The sequence below is a fragment of the Coturnix japonica genome, chromosome W, assembly GCF_054131305.1.
Source record: "Coturnix japonica strain WE chromosome W, WE-NBRP24, whole genome shotgun sequence".
Classification (NCBI taxonomy): domain Eukaryota; kingdom Metazoa; phylum Chordata; class Aves; order Galliformes; family Phasianidae; genus Coturnix; species Coturnix japonica.
The window spans coordinates 2975967-2992441 of record NC_140701.1 but is presented as its reverse complement, the minus strand read 5'-3'; the positions used below and the strand labels follow the sequence as shown (position 1 = coordinate 2992441).

The following is a 16475-nucleotide window of genomic DNA, read 5'->3' as shown; positions in this document are numbered from 1 at the left end:
AATTGAGATGAAAGCCTGTGAAATGAAAGAATCCTTTCTTATTTCTTTCACATTTGTGTTTGCTGACTGCAGTTCCAACAAGGTGGACTTGCAGTGTCTTGCAAGTGCCACCTGGAAGCAGGTACAGACTGGAGACACAGCACCCTCAATGTCCAGGTGAGTAACAGCAGCCAAGGAGGCCTTTGGGCTCTGCAGGGTCCAAGTGTGGAGCATTACACACAGGAACAGCTGAGTATAAAGACAGTGGCAGAGCTGCAGATCTTGCCATAGTAGGGAGGCACAGTGGCTCAGCTCATTTCCCACAGTAACACAGGAAATAAGAGCCATGAGGGAAATGCAGATGCCTTCTGCCCCCATCAGAGGGGAGGAATGAGCTGCACTTCCACAGAGACATTCCTCTCACAGCCACTCACACCTCAGGTGTGGAGGGACGAGCTGGGGCTGCTGGTGGCAGCTGTGGAACACTGCCATCTGTGGTGCTCCATCCTGCCCTGGAGGGGCATGTAGAGCTGAGGACCTTTGTCACTGCACAAATGACTGCAAGCAAGATGTAGCAGAGGGAACATAAAGCATTTAATAACTTATCATACAAAGCAATGAGTAATAGAAATGACAGTATTTCCAACCAAATATCCCCCATCCTAGCAGTCATGCCTGATCTCTACAGTCCCACCCAAACAATTTCCCAGCCCCCTCCAATTCATCCTCACTATCCCACCCCTGAATTTCCCTCCCCCAATTCCCACACAGTAATTGCCCATACTAATTACCAGCATGCAGGGCATGGGGAACACCTGTTCCTTGTGTGCAGGCACCTGGAAAAAAAAGAAGTGTCAGGGAACTGGGGGTCTGTAGCAGGTTGTGGAGGCTCTGCATAGAACATAACCCCAGACCACAACCCCATCAGCTGCTGGGGCAACAGCATCCCTGTCATTGGGGGATGTTGCCAGTGGTGGATAGGGACACAGGGAGAAGCCACACCTTGGTGTAGCTCTGATCTGCTCATGTCCAGTCCAATCCTCTATAGCACTTTCCATCTTCTGTCCTTTGTTCTTAACCGTATCCTTCCTTCTCTTCTGCTCTTTTTCTTTCTTTTAGGTGTCTTACCTGTATCTGCTTTTCCCCTCTTCTGTTCTTTTACTGCTCTGGTCAGCATCCAGTGTCTGCACCACAACTCTAGGTTTTGGGATCGAGAAAGGTACACAGGGCATAGATTTGTACAAGAAAAGCTCTCTTGCTGTGCCCAACAGGTGACAAAAAGGGGCCCTCAGGACCACAAAGGCAGCTTGTTTCTCCAAAAAAAAAATAAACTTAATTCTTTTCTTTATAAGAAGCATTAGAATCTTACAGAGAAGATGAAAATCATCTTCACTATGCTTTTAGACTGCGCATAGACTAGACCAAGATGTGTGGTGTTGCTTTGATACCTTATGAGGAGCACCGGTATCAGTGGATGAAGCTCACATTGTCTCAGAAGCACAATAATGGAGTACTTTTGTTTATAGTTGGCCTGAATGCAGTACAGGAGTGTGTTGCAGTAGTACTTGTTCTGAAATTCTAGGCTCTGACTAAGAAGTTTAGCAGGGTCCAAAGCACTTGTGACAACAGTAAAATATTATTACTTCCTGTGTTAACAAATGAGTCTGTTACAATAGGATGATGAAAATAATGCTGCTTTAATGTGCTAATCATCAAACAGAGGATCTAGTCAGATTTCTAACTTCCAGCTCTTTAATTTTAGAGGTCTAGTTTGGAGCCTAGGGGACACATACAAGTTTGCCTGCGTATTAAACCCTTTACGGCACGGGAGAGAGCAAATGGGTCACAGGTAAGGCATTTATTTAATCATAAACAAAAAAACAACCCTTAAAGTATATATGTTTTCTTTCCTGTAAGATGACCTTTTAAAACTTTTTTCATGCCTGCATTACTTGTGCTTCCTTGTAATAGGGATGTGTTTCACTTGAGGACTCAACAAGCATTATACTGAAGTCCCCTAAGAGCTCATTGGGAAGAATGAGCGATAAAACTTTAGGACAGGCAACACAGAAGTTCACCTTTTCACGGGTAAATTAATTGTCTTTAAATGATTTTAAGTTATTTATGGAAAAAGTTGCTTGTCTTCTGTTACTTCATATAAAGCAAACAAGTTTTTCTTAACTGTCTTTAGAATTATCAACGTGTATCTGACTCCTTACAAGTACCTAAATATTGCTTAAACAAAATAAAGAGATTAACCAGCTTCTTGGTAACATTCAGGTGTTTGGACCTGAAGCAACTCAAGAAGAATTCTTTGAAGGTACTGTGAAGCAACCAGTGAAAGAGTTCTTAGAAGGATGTAATTGCCTTGATTTTACGTATGGCGTTACAAATGCTGGGAAAACTTACACATTCCAAGGTATGAGCAGAAATGCTTTTTCCTTGAATTAATTTCTTAAAGTGAGAACTACTTCTAGAAGAGAGAGATGTTATGACTTCTTACCTAGTTACTCAACAGGCCTTGTACGTTGCCTTCTTTTGAATACTAGTAGCCTTGAAAAGTCGTCTTCTTCCATAACAAATATTACTAAATTTACAAGTGTGTAAGACAGCATACACTACAATAACTTTGGTTTTTGTTCCTACTATAAATGCGTGCATCTTAAATGCTGTTCTTTATTTGAAGGCAAAGTATGTCTGAGTTTGATTTATTGTAGGCAGAAATTAAACATTCTGAAACATTTGATCAAGGTATTTCAATCTTTTTTCAAATTTCTGATTTTAGTAATAACAGCAGCATAGAAGATTGTGTTCCCTGAGCTTTAGTAGTACAGAAATAATACATAAATGTCCTTTCTGGCTGGGAGCAGTTGTTTTTTATGTTTAATATTGTCATAACAAATGAAACGATTGGGTTCACAGGAAACAAGTTCCCCTTATTTCTGTTATTTAGTGTTCTGTTACTATGTATTTCCAATAGTTTTATATGCGTGGAGCTGAAGACTTTCCCATAGTAATACCTTTTTAGGACTTAAATATTAAGAATCAACAGGGTAGTATGTTCAAAAATTATCTTTCTATGCACCTTCCATACAGCACTATAGAAATTCTTCTGCGTATTGTCCTCTCTTGTGTTCATGACTGACTTTAAAACACTGAAGCTTGCTTGGTATTTAGTGACAGTGGAAAAACTAAGGCGTGAAGTAGGCAAGATGTGGAGGTAGTTGTGTGCTCCAAGAAAAGGCAATGGGAAAGGAGCTGAGTTACTCTAACAGTTTTTATGAGACTTGTAGATATTTCTAAATAGGGTTTGTGGGACGAAGGGAATGTTGTAGCAGAGACATCACTCTGGTTGTTATTTCAGGGTTGTTTCAGAGCGGGAAGGGAGCCTGGTAAACAGTTGAAAATCTGCACGTCTGTTAAATGTGGGAGTTTGCTGTGGGTTATTTTTTCTTCTTAAGGCTAAGCTTATGCAGAATATTCTGGCTGTTTTAAAGTGATGCCCTGTAATGTCTAAGGAATGGGATGTGAGCTGTTGCTTAAAGCCAGTATTTTTCAGGGAACAGTCTAGTAACACTGCAAACATTGCTTCAGACTGTTACTGGCCTCTAAATTCTTTGTGTATACTTTGAGATTAGAATCAGTTATCTTTGTCTTCATTTATGTTTATATGTTGCTTACAATAGTAACCTGGCCCTTCTTTTGTGTATTGCTTACAGGGACAGAAGATGATGTTGGTATTTTGCCAAGGACGATGGATATGTGTTTTAAAACTGTTGGAGGAAGGCTATACACAAAAATGGATCTGAAACCTATTCGGTGGAGAGATTACGTAAAACTGACTAATGACAAAGTGAGAGAAGAAATTGCTTATAAAAATTCGTTGCTTCGTCTGACAAAAGAGGTAGGAAACTACTTTATAAAGAAATGATGAGTACATGCATCTTGTGATAGTTCAGTGTTATCCTTTCCATTCTGTAATGAAAGAGGGTTCTGTATTTACACACAGTTTTCTATTTGTCTTTCTGTTCCTGCTGAAAAAGAATGAAGCATCTTATTAGTGGTGTGCTACACCACACTGGGGTATTTTAGTTGTGGAGTATGTTAACTTGATCTTACTGATGAGGTGGTTAAGTGTGGACTTCACAGTGTGAAAGGCAGGTGGCAGTAAAATTCCTTCTGAATTATTTCAAGAGCACAGCTGAGTATGAAGTCTGGCTCCAATGATATTTAAGTATTTCGGGGAAAAACAACACCTGTCTTCTACATGAACCAAAGATGTGTAAAACTGTTCTAGGTTTAGTGAGTATGTGGAAAGAAAATGCAGTGAACAGCTATATGCTGATCTCATCCTACTCCATTAGAGAGTTAAGATGTGATCGTGCGATATAGATGCCTCCTCTAGTTTCAAGACCCGTGTTCCTAGGTAAAATACTTGACCTTATAAGCTAAGTAGGTACAAGCTTTGCTGACTATACAAAGCCAGATCTGGGTGAGTGTCATGTAGATGAAAACTTCTATGTTAAAAGTTTTACTTCTAAGCATACTGTATCTGGTAGGTGAGATTCCTCCTCTTCAGTAGATGAGAATTTCTTTCTACTTTTGTGCTCTATAAAAAAGCAACACAACCTGAAGCCTGGGAACTGAGTATACATCTATGAACATCATGAGATCTACATGTTGGGAGCTATTCTGTATTTTCTTTGACCAAACTACTTAAAAATATTATATTTACAAAATTTAGTCATAACTTCATTTGTGTAACACTTTGATAGCCTGAGTTAAGAAATAATAAGCTGCTTATCTACATTAAGTGATCAAGTATTCTACCTTAACTTCCTTTTCTGAGAGTTGACCTAATAAGCCATAGGATATGGAAGTCCTGAATTAAGAAAATCCCAATAAGAAAAATATTTCAGGAGTCCAAGATTCATGAAGGGTAAAATGCAGATTATAAATGGGCTATTGAAAATCATCTTATTAAATAACTCCTTTTCCTGTTGGGGATTCTCTCCCTATTTGTTCTTTTTCTTTCTGAATCAGGAAGCTGAAATGCATCAGATCTTATAGTAAAGGAATTGTCAGAAATGAGTAGTAAAGGTGAAACCAGTCAAAACGTGTAGCCAGGATTTTTGTGTTGGCACCTTGGAACTATACTGTATTGTTTTCTGGTAGAGCAATACAGCTGCTTTTAAAATAAATAAATAAATAAATAAATAAATAAATAAAAGCAACCAGTGGTGTATTGGTGCTGTACATCAATAATAAATCCTAAAGTCTCTGTTTTCTTTCGTAGGTAGACCATCACAACAGCACTAATGACAAATCCCCAGCTGATTCTAAGGGTATGTTTTATATTAAACAGTAGCAATTAGAAAAGCTTCTGTAAGGTCAACGACTGGCTTTTTTGGCTAATGCTGATAATAAAAGGATTATTTAGCTTTTATTTGTAACAGAACGGAATAATGGGCAGGACATCTGGGCAGAAAACAGAAGGAATAAAATGGCTAGGAGACTACTGGGACATCTATCATAACCTGGTTTTATGAGGTGAAAGTAAAACAAAGAAAAAGAGTATGATTTCTGATAAGATCCCTAGTGGTTTTCCGACAGGCCTTTAGGGCACTTAAGAACTCACTAAATACTTTTTTTTCCCTAAAAAGTCAGAACGAAGTGTCCTTACTAGTTCAGTTCTCTATATTGTAAAGACTGAAGAGTTCTGAATATTTCTAACCCAACTATAGATGTTAGATTGGGTTTTGGAAGTGAAAAAGCAAGCTTTATAGCAGGCGTGTCTTTGCAAGTGTGTAGGGCAAGCGTCTTGACTTCCAGATACTTGGTGTTTGTATGAGAGGTGGGGATTCTCTGTGTTTATGTTCTGGGAAAAGTTTTAAGCTGTAAGCTTAACTATTACTTATTTTTAAATGCAGCTAGTTTTACTGTCTCTACATTGACTTGTAATATTTTCTACTTTGCAGGTGCAGAAAATCTCTCAGAAGGATCAGACCAACTTAGCAGATTATCTATAGATGATTTTGTGAAGTTCTCTGGGTTTCATTTTTTGAGATTTACAATGAATGTTTTTATGATTTACTGGCTCCTTTATCAAATGACAGAAAAAAAAGGACACTTTGCCTTGCTCAAGACATCAAGGGATATTCTTACGTAAAAGGTAACTAGAATACTTTGCAAACTGCCAAGCTTGTCATGGAATAGTGTAACATGTTTCTTCTGAGATAGAAAACTCTTAAATGTGTTCAGTGTAGCTCTAGAAGTGTCTGCTTGAATGTGAAGGCAACAAGCTACATGTACGTATCTGCATCTTCAACAGTATTCTCCTTATTCCTGTACTTTGCCCATAAAGCCTGTGTGAACTCCACTGCCTTCATCATCCTTGAAAATGAGAGCCATACAGTCGTTATAATGCAGACAAAATCCAGATAACCCATCCCCAATAAAAACTACAAGCTAAAACAAAAAACTTCTCAGATTGACTTCTGCACCAATGAATACAAACTTTCGGCTTCTGTAGTTTAAGAACTTAGCTTTTGTACTTTCAGTACTAAGGCTGCTTGCTTAATTTGGATGGAGCATACTTTAGTATACTGGTAGGATAAACTGTTGTGCTATACTATACCTTGCCCTTTTCTGTGGGAGGAAGAATCTTAGTCTTATCTGCCATCAGCTTGTCGTATGTTTGAGGCAGAGTTAATGAAGTATTTTATTGTCTTAACTAAATGTTCTTAGTTTGTATACCTTATTTCTTGTTCACTTTCTCTTTTGCTAGCGAAGCTTGCAAAAATCACTTTTCCTTCTTTTGAAAGGTTTGCAGTGGGTTCAGATTTCTGATTCTAAAGAAGCTTTCAGACTTTTTAAACTGGGAAAGAAACACCGGAGTTTTGCAAGCACAAAGCTAAATACTTGCTCCAGCTGAAGGTGGGAAACTTTCACTAACATTGGGTGTAACATAGTGTGGGGAAGAGGGATGAATGAAAATATTGTTTATGGCTTTTTTTCGGGGAAGAGGCTTTAAAAAGGCTTGATATCTAGTGTTCCATGTGATATTTTGTGACAGTTTGTGATTCTAGTGCTTTGAACTAGAAGGATTAGTCCTTCAAGCAGATAAGTGCATACAAAAGCTAAGTGTTTTATCAAAAACTCTCAACAAAATAACTAAGCCTTCTTCCATGTAAGTAATGGTGGTTCATGAGGGGGAAGAAAAGCAAAATAAACCAAGACGGAATGTCTCTTTAAAAGGTTTAATGCATCTAGTAGAATTATTGTTAATTGAATCTGGAATAAATCCAGCAGTGTTTTGAACAGATGTTACAGATTTTAGAAAATGTGTGTATTTCTGGCTATTGACCTTGCTTCATTTCTCCTTTTAGCCACAGTATATTTACAATTAAGGTACTAAGAATTGAAGACCTTGAAATGCCACGAGTGACACGAGTCAATGAGTAAGTTCAGAGCAGAGTTCCCTTCTTCTTTTAGGATGAAATTGTCAGTTACTTTCAGTATTGATGTATTGATATTGGGCTACGGACACTAGGTTCCCTGATACAGCCTCCTGTATGAGTGGTGGTTCCCCATTTCCTGTCATTATGCAGTACTAAACCATCGAGTTGTAATGCTGTTCTATATCTTGTGCCCACTGTTCCACACAGTGTTCCTTTATCCTTCTCACTCAACTTCTGAACTAATGTAAATCCTCAGAAGGAAGAATATGGCAGAAAAATGGAAGCTGTGTTGGAAAAGAGTTTGGCAGGAAGTAGTGTGCAACTTCACTAGGAAAGCAACATTAAAAAGCATGAAAGGGTTCAAGAAATTGTTCCCCTAGGAGGAGTGGTTGTGTTGGAAATGATAAATAATCAATGTACATTCAAAGGCAAGAAAACTTAATTTTCCTTATCTGCCTTCAGATTATCACTGTGTGATCTTGCTGGTTCAGAAAGGAATACCAAGACGTGCAATGAAGGTGACAGACTGAAAGAGAGTGGAAATATCAGTGCATCTCTCCTAACTCTAAGCAAGTGTATTAGTGCACTCAAGATCAGTCAGCAGTCAAAGTAAGTCCTTGTACAAACTGTAAACTAGTTGTAGATTTCAGATATCATGTACAATGTTTAAACTATTGTTTAAAATGCAGAGTACGAAACTATGTTATGAGTGAAAACTATCTGTAGGCTTCTGCAGATGTGTGAAGACTTAATGATCTAAGAAAGTGATCTATAAACTTGCCTTCTTTTTGTTGTTGTTTTTTGTTTGTTTGTTTGTTTTTTCAAATAAAACCATTCCAGTTCTAAATTTCTGAATGTGTTATCATAGACTTAAGCAAATTAGCGTTGTGGGTTTTTTTTGTTTTTTTTTCTGGCCTTGCCTTCTCAAACAAGTCCTGGGGCAGATTATAAAATTTGTTTTCACTATTTTCACTTTAAATGTGTGAAATGTTAGACCTTTTCCTCCTTTGTTAGTTAGTTGCATTTATCATTTAGTTCTGCTGTAACAGCTTTCCTCAGGGATATTGCTGTGCTTTGTCCTAGCCAAGAGACATGGTCAGAATATATATATTATATATATATAATTTGGAAAAGAAAAATTATATATAGATATATATAATTACATATATACATATAGATATATATAATTACATATATACATATATATATATTTTTTTCCAAACCTTGATGCAACTTCATCATTCTTTCTGATCTAGCTAACCAAATTCAGAGAGAAGAAAGCCTGCTTGCTACTTCTGTCTGAGGTTGTGCTCTAAATGAGTGCAGACAGAGCTTTCTGTATTTTAAACAATGTAGTATTTATTTACAGTCACAGCTGGATATAATTGCAGAATTCTCTGCTGATTCTCATTTGAAGGTGTCTTTCTGTCCCAAAGATTAGGTGAGCTCTGTGTTCATGAAATGCCACACTGTGCCTGGTAGCCTATTCAAATTCTGTTATGCTTAAAAGTAGATGAAAATAGGCCTTGCTACTGGATTAGTCTCTTATCTGTCTGTCCTTTCTAGGGAAGAAGGATTCCTTAAAATTAGCTGCTGCTTAAAGTGCTTTGATTTATTCAGAACTGTTTTATTTGTTGGTCCTGATCACTTGAAATTTTAACAATATGGGGGAAATGTAGTGATGACTTTGATAGTAATTTTCTTTAAAATAAGAACTCATTTACCACTCCTGCACTAAAGCTACTTATGGGTCACATGTGTTGTGACAGGAGCGTAGCTATGTGAAGCTTTTAGCTCTGTTGGCAGAATTCAGTAGCTGTAAAGAGTCCAGCAGGTAACCTCACTAGAGAACAGTGTGTTTAGTCACGCTTTAGGAGTTCTCTCCTAATTTTCTGTACATCACCAGCTGTTTGATTCAGTGGCTTAACCTTGGTTTAGGAAACACCAGAGATGTTGTGATAAGTATATGCTTCTTTATTTCCAAAGTATTTACTATCGTCCTTTCCTAGAGACAATATACTGAGAGAGTGGTTATCTCTGATTTTGTTGGGTACTGTTTTCTTAGAAGTAGATAGGTCAGTTTGCCAGATGTGGTAAGGGAAAGAGAAAGGTGAGAGAGAATTTAAGCTAACGTGAGGCTGTATGACCTATCTTAGGCTGGATGTTGAATGTACTTTTTGTTTTAAATGTTCTCGTGGGTTGTCTAAGAAGATAATGGCTGCATAGTAGCTGGAACAATCATACAACCTGTCTGCAATCTAGCAAAAAGATTAAATTCAAAACAACCCACAACTCAAAATGATTTAAAGACTAGTGCAGTTATTAATGTGTTGTCTTCCACTTGGATAGCTCTCACATTGAAATGAAGCTGTTAACTTCTGCTAATGGGATTTGTTGTGGTTTTTGTATTCAAAGGGTGCAGCAGCACATACCGTTTCGTGAAAGTAAGTTAACACACTTTCTTCAGGGATTCTTCAGTGGAAAAGGGAAGATATACATGTTAGCAAACTTCAGCCAGTGTGCTTCAACCTATGAAGAAACACTCAATGTGCTAAGATTCTCAGCTATTGCACAAAAAGTGAGTATGTTGTAGTCTATTTTGTTGATCAGTACTTATGATTTGCATTTAAAGAAAAAATTCTGTTCTTCTAAGAATATGAATCTATTTGTGTAGTATCTGTAGTGAATCTGGGTGTTTGTCTCCATACAGCAGTCAGGATTTTTAATTTAGTGTTTTAGTTGAGCTTAATTTTCCTACAGAGTTTTCTAAAAATCTCTACTGGGGTCTTTGTGTTTCTTTGGGGCGTGAGGGCAGAAGCATCTTCTGAGAATCTCATTCCTAAAAAGTATTCAACCTAACAAGAAGCAACTTGTTACATCTGGAGGAGATTTTATGCTATTTACTTAATTTTTCTCTCTTCTCAAAATATGATCCCATGTAGGAAAGCAAATCCAGCTACCCCATATGTTGCTGCTGTTGTAATTTTGAATATTGTCCAGTTCAAGTGTTGACAAAAGAAGTGGAGCAGTAAAGAGTTTGAAAAGCTGTGTTATGGCCATCAGATGCTTCAGTGGGAAAGTGGGGGTTAAGCGGAATGGGTAGGAGTGAGTGCTATGATATAACACTGAAGAAGTTAAGCTGTCAGATCAGTGCTACAGTCTTGATGGAAAACTTGGAAGTGCTGAGAGTTTGTGTTTGAAGCACAATTGATGGATGTGTGCCCTTGGATTGTGGCCTTATCTGAAAGAGGTTAAGTGTGAAAGTAGAGGGAGCAGCCTATGAGGGTGATGTGGCGCTGCAAGACAAAGAACTGAAAAGATGATGATCAGTTGCATTGAATGCAACTGGAAACTCAAAACATAAAAAAAGCAGAAATGTATGGCTGCATGAAGTGGCAGTTCTTGTACATTGTTGGCCTAGTGAAACTCTTGAGGTTAAAAGCAGGATTGGAGTCTGCAATAACTCTTTTGTAATTTCTTGAAAACTGGTTTAAGTAGTGACCAAACATCAAATACTATAAAATATATTAGCTGTTACTAGAATGCCACTTATCTTCCCCCCATATGAATCACTGTCATGTTGTATGTGAATTTGTGAGGTGGGTTTTGAAGCTGAAATTAAAAACTTCTTGTATGGCTGTGTTCATAGTGGCTATCCAGAATATGTGTAGAAATAACAGCTATTATGTAGTCAGCTATTCACCAGTTTTAACTGATTATAAATTACGTTTCAGGGTGGAGAACATAGCATAGTGCCTGACACCTGTGTTGATCCTGAGGGCATTCTTGATTCTGTGCATTATGATGTCATGGATATTAAAGAGCAAGCTGAGGCAGCACATAGTTCCATTGTATCCCTGGAGGACCCGAAGGAAGATATTGGCTGGTTTGAAAAGCAGCTGGAGAAAACTAACTTTGAACTGATGGAGACCAAAGAAGAGCTAACAGAGAAAAACAGCAAACTACTTAAAACTGAAGAAGAGCTGATGCAGAAGAACAAAGGTGAGTTATGCAATGTGAAAGGTAGAAGACAGAAATAGTTCATTAATCTAAAATAGAAATAACCAGTTTGAGTAGGAATTAGAGGAGATGTTCTACCTTTGGAACCATAGCCTGTAGATAAATGATAGTTTGTTCCTTGTGTATATTCAGGTTCAGCAATTCCACGGTTTTTGGTTATTTCTTTTCTTTTTTTTTTTTCCCCTCTCCTTTAAACTGCAACTAGCAGCTTTACGCTTTTGTAAGTATGGGGTTAAATGTCTATATCTTGATTTTTACTTTTATATTGCAATCTCTACTCTTCTTTATGTCTTGTTGATGCAATGTTTTCATTCCAAGAAATATAGAAAACTTTTGAATCACTCCCAATAAGTGAAGACCACATGCAAATTAATTAATCTGTTCAAAAGCTACCTAAACATTAGAATATCTGGAAAAATTGATTACTTAATAAACTATCTATTGGCTACTTATGTAATACAACCTTTTCTGTGTGTTACAGACTTTGAAATGCAGATGATTAAATTGGATGAGTCTGTTGAGCAACTTAAAGAAGCAACTGAGGTAACTTTATCAAGATGTTGTGTAAAATTGTTTTAATTAATTAATTAATACCAACTTATGGTAGCTTAAAATGCTATTCCAGTAGGCTCAATTAATAGATTTCTTACCGAGCTTAGCTTAACTGAATTTGCCTTTAATGCATTGTGTAATTCAGGTACTTAACACTCCATTAGAAACTGATGACTGAATTTTTTTTATTTTTTATTTCCAATCTCAATCAAGGTGCAGAAAGATGACATTATTACAGAGCTACAAGACTTAAAATCTCATTTAGAAGAAAAAGTAAAAGATTATGTGAGTTTTACACATCTCCGTACCCTTATACAAAAAAAGAAAAACACTAATTCTATGCTTGTAATCAACACATTTTTGGAAAACTGATTTTCTGTATGTAGCTGGTACTCGCTTGAAATTGTAAACAATTCAAATTTATCTGAAGGTAGTTGTTGTTAACACAAACAACAAAAATATCAGCGTGTTCCACTAACTCCTGCCTCACACTCCTACATCAGAGGAAGAGCAACAGTAAAAGTATGTTGAGTAGAGTTGGAAGTACGAGTATGAATGGTCAGGATATTTCCACGTTCTATGCAGTCCATAAAACTTTATCCTGACTAATGTACTGCGAGCTACTGAATATGTGAAGACTAGCTTGATTAAGTATGTGTGCATACCACTTCTGGTGGTTTTTGTTCATTTTTTGATGTTTGGTAGCCTGAAGTAGCTCTGAAAACATTTATAGTTAATTCTGTCACTCAGATCTCTAACCTTGTAAGCTTAGCAACTTGACCCTTCTTAGTCTTTGACTGTCTGCATCACTGCAACTTAGTATTTCCATGGTATTAAAGCTGACTGTGATGAGTAGTCATGTCCTCACCTATTACTTCTTCCAAGAACAAGGCTCCAACTCTATCTGTAAGATTGTGTGGCCTGAACACTTCTGAGGCTTTTCTTTTCATAAGCTACTAAAGATGAATAATCAGTCCTTGGCAGTGCCAGCATGGCTTAACAATCGTCATCTTGTAAATAAGGAAGCTTCACTTGTGGTCAAGGACACAATCTAAAATATGCGTGACAGAGCTGAGTAAGCTTTAAGGTTGGATTATATCTGTCACGATGAAAGTGATTTTAGCAGCTTAGCAGAAGTGTGATGTGATGAGCTTGTATGAGAGCTGACCATTTGCTTTTTGACCATGTTTGTAATTTTGTTGACTTCTTGGAAACAGGAAATTCTTTGATAAACTGGTAAACTCTTGATTGTGTGCAAGTCTTTTACTTTGTAACCTGCTAGGCTCTTGCTTTCCCTTGTATACTCTACCGAGTATTGCACTTGTCATTATCTGAAGGTGTACTTGTTCTGTCTGCTATTGAGATTTGTAACTGATGTCTATAGAGTCACTGGGTAAATATTTTAGCTGTATGGTTTTGTGTAAATATTTGCCTACAGAAGATTACTGAGACTTAAGTGCTCCTTTTGTTAAGCTTCAATGTAACTGATCTTATATCAATACAGGAAAAGACTACCTACCATTTAACTACCATTAAAGCAGAACCGGCAGAAGAGAACACTAATAAAGGAACTGAAAGCAGCCAATTTTCAGTGCTTTCAGTTAAAGCACTGAAACAAGAGAAAACTGAGTTGGAAGTGGGAAGAAAGCGCAGTACTGATGAAGATAAGCCTACTGTGGAAGAGCCACCTCCAAAGAAAGGTACAGTTTCTTCCATTGTTGAACAGGGTGTCTTCCAAAACAATAAATTGCTTCCTATTCCGGATAGGAATATATACCTGCTAATTGCTCGCTCATGGGCAATATTTGAGCAAAATGGTTTGGATAAGCTCTGATGCATTTAACTTCACTTCTGGGCACAGCTGAGTATCAGTGTTCCTTGAATTACGGAAGGCATATACAATGTAGAAGGGAAAATCTAAAACTTAGCTGTAGTCCCTTCCTTTCTTGTATTCCTCTTGCAAAATATGTGCAAGGGAGAAAGTCAAGGCCTTCTTTGGATGAGATGCTGTTCTTGGATGATTTGTCCCTGCTGCCTTTATTTGGCATAAATATTGAATCCTACTGTGACCACTGAATGGCATCACATATAAGCATCTTACCAGAGACTGAGGGAGGGATGTGGACTCCTCCATACTCCAAATAGTAGTGGGTTTGTTCTAATCATATGACCAAAGAAGTCTACAAATGCAGACAAAAAGTTTGAAGAGTTAAGTAGCAAAGAAGCAAATCTGATTCAAGAAGTTCTGCAGCTGAAAAACAGCTTGGAGCAGATGAAACACTCTCTTCGGGAAAAGGAAAAGAGTGAAATGGAGAAAGTGCAACGTATAGAATCGTAAGTAACCACTGAGTTAACTTAGAGCCCTTTGAGAATGAACTAGAGTTAAAAATAGTTAATGGGAACATCCCTTCGACTTAATGCATTTGCATGCTTATCAATGGCCAAACTACTACTTTAGGATGCTTTGGTATGCTACTTGAGTTCCAAGGGAAAACAGGAGTGTGCAAGGAAATAAAGAATAATATGGGGATTTCTGGTGGTTTTGTTGTATATCCCTCAGAATAGCATCTGAATAATTTATTGCTTCAGCATCTGATTATGAGAAGCAAGCTGAAATTCAAAAGTAATTGTTTAAATCTTGTCACTGGTCTAGATAGATTTAAGAGTCTATTTACAAATAGAAACCAACAGGCAGGGCATGGATTAAGCTGTAATTGCTGTTTCCATGAGATGTGTAACAGTAATGTTCTTTGTGTCTTTATTTTTAACATAAGGCTAGAAAATATTCTTTCTGAGAGTTCTGCCCTTGTACTGAATTTGAAAAAAGATTTGCAGAGGAAAGAAGAAGAGTATGCAGATCTAAAAGACAAACATTCTGATGCCGAGAAACAAATTCAGCAAGTACAAAGCGAGGTTTGTAGTCAACTGAGCTATTTTTTTCTGTAAGATTATGCTTGGCTTTCTGCTGTTAAAACTTCTCAAACTTTAACTATGAAGCTGGAAATTTCACACTAGTGTGGCTAGCAGCAAATCTTAGGTAAAGTTGCCATTGAAGCTCTAGAGGGGACCAGAAGTTAAAACATGGTTTCGCATAGATAATGAACAGAGGAAAGTAAAGTTGGTTGGTAGTCTGGAATAAGGTTTGTGAAGAGAATAGCTAATCTGCCTCTGGAGGGGACTTGTTATTATCTCTACGTTACTGGTGACTTGCCATTGGTATCCGTGGTAACTCCAAAGCCTAAAACCTAAGTCTTGTGAAAAAACGCTGATAACTGGGAAGAAGAATGCTATTTACTTGAAGAGAAATAGACTAATTTCCAGAGGCTCTTTAATATAAGCATGTATATTTTTTTTCTTCAATTTCAGCTTCAGTGATGTTAATAGTTAAAATTTAATTATTAAACAAGTAGATATTTTAAAACCCATTTTGCAGGATCTTAGTCTGAAAGTTTATTGGGTGTGCTTGGGGTGGAAAATTGAAGCTTAAAAATGAATTCATGTCTTCCTTGGTAACCTTGCACTTGCTGTCGTTTTCCTACTCAGCACTTGTTTGTGAATTCCTCTTTATTTAACAAAGAAGTATTTGGCCAGGTTGGATTACAGAAGTCTTTTAATGAACCGTGAGCTGTGCTTACATTACAGGTGTCCACGATGCGTTCTGTGGAGGAATCCCTCAGGAACAGGATGGATGAACTTGAAAGGATTAATAACCAGTTTAAGGATGAGCTGGATTATAAAGACTATACTATCCAACAACTTAAACGGGTATTTTACTTGCTCTTAATTTTTATTAAATGAATGATGCAGGTTTTCCAAGCAACAGGAAAAAGGTCAAAAAAAAAAAATTGGAGCAAACTGAAAGTGGCCAACTGAAATTAGTGGTAGACCATGAAAGATATTCAAATAATTAGTCACTACAGAGCACTGGCAGATTGCTTTAAATACAATAATCTGCATAGTAAATACATATGTTATACATGCATGTAACCTGATCTTGTTGAGTGACATCACGATATGTTAATTGAAATGTCTTACCATAAACTCTTTTTATCAGCTTGAGTCCTTATTTATGCTATATGAAAAACTTATTAATTCTAGGCTGTCTTAAAGATTCTGCTTGTTTCTACTGTGTATGCTTTTCTTTCATCATGAAATATAGGAGCTGGAGGAAAAGGACCATAATATTCAAAAGTGGCGTGATGAGAGAGATCAGTTAGTAGAAGCTTTGGAAAAACAGCTCAAAACTTTGGCTTCTATTGCCATACAAAAAGAGACAGAAATAGCAGAACTGAGACAATCTGCCTTAAAGGATTCAAGCAAGGTCAGCTCTCCTTTCCTCCTACCTGATTAGCTACCCATAAATTCTGTAAGACTCCTGTACCTGCTCTTTGTATTCTGGGTGTGCTTCTGTTCTTGAACACTGTCGTATTGACATCATGTGCAACTAACCAAAAAAAGCACCAG

At 37.3% G+C, this 16475-nt stretch overlaps 1 protein-coding gene and 1 pseudogene across 2 annotated transcripts in view; one reads left to right on the top strand and one right to left on the bottom strand.

Moving 5' to 3' along the window:
* The window catches only part of LOC146754228 (uncharacterized), an 88998-nt gene that overhangs the window by 11656 nt on the left and 60867 nt on the right, over window positions 1-16475 (bottom strand). The window lies entirely within an intron of this gene.
* LOC146754234 (kinesin-like protein KIF20B) lies at window positions 8-11440 on the top strand (annotated as a pseudogene). Its single transcript, XR_014939036.1, has 13 exons — window positions 8-13; window positions 73-156; window positions 1742-1828; window positions 1951-2067; window positions 2260-2398; window positions 3699-3883; window positions 5276-5324; window positions 6014-6151; window positions 6804-6915; window positions 7368-7439; window positions 7902-8048; window positions 9855-10017; window positions 11262-11440. The product of XR_014939036.1 is annotated as a kinesin-like protein KIF20B (transcript).